The sequence below is a fragment of the Stegostoma tigrinum genome, unplaced genomic scaffold (genome assembly GCF_030684315.1).
Source record: "Stegostoma tigrinum isolate sSteTig4 unplaced genomic scaffold, sSteTig4.hap1 scaffold_110, whole genome shotgun sequence".
Lineage (NCBI taxonomy): Eukaryota > Metazoa > Chordata > Chondrichthyes > Orectolobiformes > Stegostomatidae > Stegostoma > Stegostoma tigrinum.
In genome coordinates, this window is record NW_026728061.1 from 851,606 (window position 1) to 860,430 (window position 8,825).

An 8,825-nucleotide genomic window follows, 5' to 3' on the forward strand; every position below is an offset into this window, starting at 1 on the left:
CCTGTTTCTGACCTCAGCCCATAACACCTCAGTAGACGAGTCCTCATCAAGAGTTCTTTCAGCCACCGTTGCACTGTCCTTGGCTAACAAAGCCACACCTCCCCCTCTTTTACCACCTTCCCTGTCCTTAATGAAAGATCTAAACCCTGGAGCTTACAACATCCATACCTTCCCCAGCCCCCACTCTGTTTATGTCTCAGCTCCCATCCCCTCCCCCACTTCTGAAGAAAGGTCCTGAACCATCAACTTTCCTGCTCCTCTGATGGTGCCTGGCTCGCTGTGTTCCTCCAGCTTCACACTGTGTCATCCTTGACTCCAGCACCTGCAGCTATTGCTATCTCCCTGTGAGCGATGTCAGCTTTGGTTCAATCGGAGCACGGGGCGGGGCCAATGGAAGCGGCCTACCCTCCAACCAATCAGAGCGAGTGAGATGTTTGTCTGTGTGAAAATCACGTGATCGCCCTTGTTCGGGGGCGCAAAATCTCTGCGACTGAAGGTCGGCTGCTTTCGGAAGGTACAGTACACGGGACAAAAAGGAAAGGAGCAAAAACCGGGAGGGAAATAGTTTCGGTATTGACTGAGAGGTTTTAATTGCGGTCGATGCATGTCAGAAAACATACATTTTAACATGCCGGCCCCGTGTTTTGCAGCAAATGGAAGAATTGCTGCGGACCTGAGGCTGCGATAGGCAGAGGTGATTGCCACCATCTTTATTAGGGGCAATGATCTTTGGGACTCATGCCGGATCGCCATATTTATAGGTGGCAACCTGCAGTGGAACGCCAGCGCAGCCTTTCTTTGGGGGGGGCGGGTATATAGAAGCGAAATGTGTTTTTTTTTTCTGGACTTCTTCCCCAGACTGAGACGTGGCGTGTATTTCCTGGGAAGGACTTTTGACGCTGGCGGAGTACTGGCTTCAGGCAGTATAAATTGCTGCAGTTACACGTTAGATACTTAGTGGAGGAGAAATGCCGAAAACGCGTTCAGAACTGCATGTTCAAAAACAGAGTTGGTGGAAAAGCTCAGTAGGTTTGGCAGCATCCGTGAATTAAAAAAATAACGTTTCGGATCCGCTAACCCTTGCTCAGAACTTCATGTTACCTGTTGCACTCTCACTTTCGGAAGTCCTGCTTTAAATATTATGATCTATTAAAGCATATCCGTTTGCCCAGTGTTCATATGATTGGGATCAAATCACTGAACGTGCTCTGAGTCCCCTTGTGCTCCCTGGTCAAATTCATTAATATCTGACTTCCTCCGTCTCTAATAATGGGTGTATTTTCCCTCTGCATCTTTCTGTGTCGGGGAGCAGGGTGATTTGAACAGGAGGATTTATACATAACGAACGGAAACCAAGAGAAATGTTTGCCTTTTCCAAACAATCTTGTGGTGTTTTTTGGATTTCTATCCAGGGCTGACAGTTATTTGTCTCTTATGGATTTGTTTTACAGGGTATTAATTGAGAATAATTTGCAGACCAGGATCCATGCAAGTTCTCCATTAAGCAGAGTGATCAGGATCTGAGTATCATTGACACTTAAATGCGAAAGGGAAGAGGTTTAACCATTCTATCCATGGGAGAATATTCCTGGTAAGGTTGTAACTTGAAAGCAGAATATTCAAATTTTTGGTTTGATCACCCCTGGGATAAGTGTTGAGTTCTATACCCTGCAGCTGAGAAAGGAGATATTGGCCTGAGAGGGGCAGATTTGTCCAAACAACACCTCGTCTCCTTGAAAGAACTGTCATATTTAGTCCCAATCGCCCACTTCATGATTTTAATCTATATATTCTTCATTCTTGAATATCTGCAAACTTCCTTTTAAAATTCCTTATGGGCACAAATTCCAGCACCCCTTCAAGTGGAATCTTCCAGATCCTGACAACTCTTTTGATCCTGAAACTGCTGAAGTCTGTGTGGAGTCCTGAGGGTTATAAATTACTGCATTTAACGTGAAGATGCTGTTCCCTGAGCTCCCATTGAGCTGAATTGAAACAGTATGGGAGGCTGAGATCAGAGTGGGTGTGAGCAGACAATGAAAATGAAAATGAAAAGGCTGCACTGTGAGTGCTGCTTGGCTAAATGAGAGTGCTTTGGAGTTGGGTGAAACAGAAAGAAAGTGAAACTGAAAGATTGAGTGTGATGCTCAGTCTCAGTTTGGGCAGTTCAGAAAGTCTCACCGTCCTAACGGAAACAGTCAATTGATAATTGATACTGGAAAGAATTTTCTTACAGTTTTTAAAGTATATATTAGCTTATATAAAGTTAGCGACTTTTGATTTTATAATAGTAATGTTTGAAATGAAGGGGAAGGACCTAGCTTCATTAAATTCTCTTTAAGGCAGAAACTGGCTTAATCTGGAGAGAAGTCACAACAGAAGCCCTCAGGTCTGTGTTGTCCTTGTCTAGCACAATAGAACATAGACCCTTGATGTTGTGTCGACCTGGGAAATCAAACTGAAGCCCATTTAACCCACACTATTCCATGATCATCCATATGTTTATCCAATGACCACTTAAATGCCCTTAACCTTGGCGAGTCTACTACTGTTGCAGGCAGGGCATTTCACGCCCTTACTACTCTGAGTAAAGAACCTACCTCTGACATCTGTCCTACAACTATCACCCCTCAATTTAAAGCTATGGCCCCTCGTGCTGGCCACCTCCATCCGAGGAAGAAGGATCTCAGTGTCCGCCCTATCTACTCCTCATATCAGCTTGTATGTCTCTATTAGGTCACCTCTTAACCTTCTTCTAACGAAAACAGCCTCAAGTCCCTCAACTTTTCCTCAAAAGACCTTCCCTCAATACCAGGGAACATCCAGGTAAATCTCCTGTGCACCCTTTCCAATGCTTCCACGTCCTTCTTATAATGTGGCGACCAGAGCTCCAAGTGTGGCCGCACCAGCGTTGTGTACAGCTGCAACATGACTTCATGGCTCTGAAACTCAATCCCTCTACCAATAAAACCTCACACACCATCCACCTTCTTAACAACCCTATCAACCTGGGTGGAAACTTTCAGGGATCTATGCACACGGATCCTGAGATCTCTTTGCTCATCCACACTACCAAGAATCTTACCATTAGCCCAGTACTCTGTATTCCTGTCACTCCTTCCAAAGTGAATCACCTCACACTTTTCCGCGTTAAACTCCGGGATATTACCAGTGTCCCTATTGGCTATTTGTGCAGGAAGTGTATCCGTCTGCAGCTACTGGTTAGCTGTTTTTCAGAGCTGGAGCTGTGGGTGCAGTCAGTATGGAGCATTCATGATACTGAGAAGGTTGTGGTAGCATTCTCAACAGATTGGTCACAAGCAGGTGAAGATTACACAGACAGCAAGGGAATGGGTGGCCATCAGACAAGTAAAAGGCTCAGAAATGAAGTGCTCGAGTCCCTCGTGGTCATCGTCCTCAAACAAATATACTGTTTTGGGTACTGTTTGGTCGGGGGAGGGCTGGTGGTGGTGGGGTGGCCAATCGGGAAGCAGCATCAGTCAAGTTCATGGCACTTGGAGTGACTCTGCTGCGGAGAAGGGGAGGAAAATGATGAATATGACTGTAGAGACAGGGGATTCAATAGTACGGGGCACAGAGAGACATGAATCCGGGATGGTATGTTGCCTCCCTGGTGCCAGGATCAGCGATGACATGGAACAGCTTCAGGACATTCTGGAGTGGGAGGGTGAACATCCGATTGTACCAGTGACATAGGAGGACCTGAAAGCTGAAGATAGGAAGATAAGAGATACATTAAAATACAAGATCTCAAATGTAGTATTGTCAAGCTTACACCCATTGCCACATTGTGGTAGGGAGGAGTTTTGTGTTGTGTTCAGTTGTACAAGCGACCTTTATTCAGAGCTCTGTTACCGCATGTGTGGGAGAGGCCAGAGTCCACTCCAAACCTGGCTTTCACGTGAGGCCTAATTCCCCTCTTAAATACAGCTCAGATTGGAAGAGTGGGCAATGATACTCAAACTTTCCCTGGCTGATTGTAATATTTTTATTCCTTTTGCTAGATGTTATTTACATGCAATATTGTTGTCATTGTTAGCCACACACCCCAAATCAATATATCCAATCCAGTAAGCAAACAATCATGGACAATACTATGTTCAGCCTTAAACCCTCCTATAATCTCCTGAGGTTAGCTAGAAAATGACTTCATCTGTCTTTGGGACCTGACAATGCTTTTGACAGTTATATTCCTCCTCAGACATTTGCCAGCTGCACCATGTTTTTTGCCAAAAAACAAAATAGTAGCTTATCACTGAGAACTTTTCCAAATTCTCTACTAACTGTAGTGTGGATTGTTAGGAATTGTGATAAAGTCTTTTAAACTCAACTCTGATATAAAGTAACTACAATTTTGTAATACAGTTGAAAATTGTGGAAAAATCCCTCTCTCACTTCAGCTTAAGAGACCAAACAAACAGTGTTTCTGACTTGCTGTTGCAGTTTACAACCCCAACGATTTGCATGCTGCAAATGATTTTTAAATTGAAGTTTCATTTTCCACTCGAAGCGCTTTCCATTATTACTTTCTTGTTTTAATAAAAAGCATCTATTCAAATTCCACTGAGGATGAAATTCAGTCACTTTAGAGCTTTACCAAGCCATTAAACAAAACTTGTTTAGATTTCACAAATAACTAAGGCACTAATCATGTCTTCACTTCGGATTTTGCAATCTATCTTTGTCACTCTTCCGTTGATCTTTGCATGTAAGAATTTATTCAAATTATCCATATCTACATTTCAATTGTTTTATCTCTCTGCAGCCCTGACTTCTCTCTTTTATAACCTTTCTTTGCCCCTTCCTATGTTGTTGGTCTTTTACAGGTTGTGTTTACACCATTTATTGCTTTGCCTTCCATAATGATGCAGTGAGCTGCTTTTATTGCTGACAAACATTCGCTCAAGGAATTCAGCTAACCATTTCATGTTAATTGGTTGTTTGCATTTCTGGTTACAATTACCTAAACAGTTCAGAATGCTGTAGGATCAGACTTTTGCTTCTACTTTTTAATTAAGTAACAAACTTGTGATTGTGGCTGGACCAGGCCTTTAAAAACTGCCTCTTATTAAAATGCTTATGTGTTTTGAACTGCCTGTTTACAGAAACCCAAGTAAATTCCCAAATGTTCCTTCTCAACAGGACTCTTTTATGACCCCCACAGGACCTTTCGTGATCTAATCCAGTAACAGTGTGAGCTGCTACAATGCACGTGCTTGTGAAAGCGAGAATAAGAGGACAGATGAGATGAGTGCATGGCTGGAGATATAACTTAAAGCGTTTAGATTCCTGAGGCTTTGAGACTGTTTGTTTCTGGGGAAGGTGGGACATGCACAAGCTTGAACAATTGTCCTGGGCAGAGCTGGGACAGATATTCTTGTTGATGCTTTTGCTAGTTCCACTGGTGAGGATTTAAACTCGTATGACAGGGGAATGGGAACCAAAGTATAGCTTCAGTAGTAAGAGACTCAGATCAGCAAATGGGACGTGAAATTAGTTCATGATGTTGTCGGTGGCTGAAAGATTAAAAGAAAGAAGGATTAATCAAGATCAAAACTCTCTCATCATGCATCAGTCCTGAGATCCCAGGAATTGGTCTGGTGAACCTTCTTTACGATCATTCAGTAGCCAGGCCATCCTTCCTTTGGAAAGGAGAACAAAGGTGCACACGACTCCAGGTGTGGTCTCACCAAGGCCCTTATAGAAAGATATCCCTCTTCCTGTACTCGAATCCTCTCACAATGAAGGGCAAAATATCATTTGCATTCTTCACTACTTGCTGCTGCCTGTTTCCTAAAAGAGAACAGGAGAGAAACATGGAACTAAATGGGGTCAGACACTCGGGTACAATTGTTGAACACACTGTCCCCATTGTATCGGTGCTGGCCATCAAGCACCTATTGAAGCTAGGCCCGTTTTCTGGCACTCGGTGTGTAACCTATATTATGGTGCAATGGATGATCATCTCAACACTTCTTCAAGATTGCAATGGTTCCTGCATCTGTCACCATTTCAGATGCTGTCAGATCTGCTGTGTATCTCCATCTTTTTCTGTTTTTATTTCAGATTTCAGGTATTTTGCTGTGTATTCTCAGCCCTTCAGAAGCATCAGAGGGTATGGGGAGAAAACAGGAATTGGATTCATTTTCTGATGTATAAAATGCCTGCCCTTCATGTCTGTCCAAACTCTATCTCTTTTTTTTGTAGGCAAACGCTGACTGTTTTCCTTCCCTGAAGGACATTAAATGAACCGGTTCAGTTTTACTGATAATCCAGCAGTGCCCCTCGGTGTTGGATCCACAATTGACCAGATTAATTTCAGAGTTTCACAATCTTTGTGTGTATTCTTCTGGTTTCTCTCTCTCTACTTTTCTGTTTGAAATTTTGATTGCATTCAGAGAAATCAAACAAAACCACATCCAGATCTGACACTCAATCTGTTTGTCATAACCTAATTATCTCAGGATTTTGAACATTGAAGGAAGAAGCACTGTTCACCAGGGAGAAATGCGTATTGTCTGTGTGCCGAAGAGTCTGTGAAGATTCATCTGAAATGTCCAAACACCAGCGCAGTCACACTGGGGAGAGACTGTGGAAATGTGGGGATTGTGGGAAAGGATTTATTTACCCATCCCAGCTGGAAATGCACCAACGCAGTCACACTGGGGAGAAACCGTTCATTTGCTCTGATTGTGGGTTGGGATTCACTCAGTCAAACAACCTGCTGAAACACCAACAAGTTCACAGTGGGGAGAGACCGTTTGCCTGCTCTGTGTGTGGGAAAGGATTTGCGCAGACATCTCACCTGCTGAAACACCAGCAAATTCACACAGGAGAGAGGCCATTCACTTGCTCTGTATGTGGGAAAGAATTTGCTTTGTCATCCAGCCTGTTGACACATCAGCGAATTCACAATGGGGACAGACTGTTCACCTGCTTTATTTGTGGGAAAGGATTCGTTTCGTCAACCAACCTGCTGAGACACCAGCAAGTTCACACCAGAGAGAAATCATTCACCTGTTCTGTGTGTGGGAAAGGATTCACTCAGTCATCCTCTCTGCTGGAACACCAGCAAGTTCACACTGGGAAAAGACCATTCATCTGTTCTGAATGTGGGAAAGGATTCACTCGCAATTCCAAACTATTGGTACATCAGCGAGTTCACACTGGAGAGAAACCTTTCACCTGTTCTGAGTGTGGGAAGGGATTTACTCACTCATCCAACCTGCTGACACATCAGCGACTTCATACTGGAGAGAGACCATTCAGCTGTTCGGAGTGTGGAAAAGCATTCACTCAGACAGTTCACCTGCTGACACATCAGTGAATTCACACTGGAGAGAAACCGTTCACATGTTCCGAATGTGGGAAGGGATTTGCTCACTCAACCAACCTGCTGAGACACCAGCGAGTTCACTCTGGGGCCAGACCATTCACTTGTTCTATGTGTGGAAAGGGATTCACTCAATCATGCAAACTGTTAACACACCAGCAAGTTCACCACAACCACATTTGAAGGATTTTGCTTTTAAATCAAGGATTGAACTTGGATCTTTGGGCTGTTTGTACTGGTGTCATTAGTCCCTGCTCAAAACTTGATCTTCTCTTGGGAAATAAGGTAGGGCAGGTGACTGAGAGGTCAGTGGGAGAAATATTTTGGGGCCTATGATCATTGTTGTATTAGTTTTAAAATAGTTATGGAGAAGGATAGACTTGGTCTAAAAGTTAAAGTTTTCAATGGGACTAAGGCCAATTTTGACACTATTATGCCCCTTAAAAGCACAGTAAGACCGCCTATGTATGGGAATGCACAAGATGGATGACATGCAAAACAAGTATTTTACATCGGTATTTACTGTGGAAAAGAATATGAAAGCTAGAGAACTTAGAAATGAATGTGTATCTTGAAAAGTTCCATATTATAGAGGAGGTGGTGCTGGATGCCTTACAGAGCATAAAGGTGGATAAATCCCCAGGACTTCTTCAGGTGTATTCTCCAACTTTGCGGGAAGTTAGGCTTGCGATTGGGCCCCTTGCTCAGATATTTGCACCATTGACAGTCATAGGTGAGCTGTTAGGCTGGAGGTTGGCTATTCCAGTGCCATTGTTTAAGAAAGGTGGTAACATAAAGCCAGGGAACAATAAACTTTTGGTGAGCCTGATGTCAGTTATGTGTAAGTTGTTGGAGGGAAGTCTGAGGGATAGGATTTACATGTATTTGGAAAGCGTGGACTGAATGGGGATAGTCAACATGTCTTTGTCCATAGGAAATTATGTCTTGATTGAGTTTTTTTTGAAGAAGTTACAAAGAAAATTGATGGCAGACTGGTGGATGTTTTCGATATGGATTTCAGTAAGTAAAATTCCGCATGGTAGCCTGATTAACAAGGTGAGATCACATGGAATCCAGGGAGAGCTGGCCATTTGGAAAGGCCTTTGGCCTGCAGTATGCTGCAAGGATTGGTACTTAGTAACTATAACTCCTGCATTCACATCCAAATCATCTTTATAAATGACAGAAATGAGTGGACCCAGCTCTGATCCTTGCAGCACACCACTGGTCACACACCTCCAATCTACAAAGCAACCCTCCACCAGCACTCTGTCTTCTACCTTCAAGTCAGATCTGTTTCCAAATGACTGGTTCTCTCTGTATTCCATGTGATCTGACCTTGCTAATCAGTCTACCATGAGGAACCTTGTCAACTGCCTTACTGACATCCATATAGAACACATCCACTGCTTTGCCCTAATCAATCCTCTTTGTTCCTTCTTCAAAAAAAATCAAGTTAGTGAGACATGAT

General features: G+C 43.3%; 1 long non-coding RNA gene across 4 annotated transcripts; it reads left to right on the forward strand.

Annotated features, from left to right (window-relative positions):
* Nucleotides 1-442: 442 nt before the first annotated feature.
* LOC132207602 (uncharacterized) lies at nucleotides 443-6,702 on the forward strand. 4 transcript variants are annotated; one of them, XR_009443620.1, is made up of 3 exons: nucleotides 443-514; nucleotides 1,452-1,591; nucleotides 6,229-6,702. It is a non-coding gene; the product is annotated as an uncharacterized LOC132207602 (long non-coding RNA). The 4 variants fall into 4 exon arrangements; XR_009443621.1 differs by having other exon boundaries at nucleotides 454-496; XR_009443622.1 differs by lacking the exon at nucleotides 443-514 and adding an exon at nucleotides 546-694.
* The last annotated feature ends 2,123 nt before the right edge of the window (nucleotides 6,703-8,825 follow it).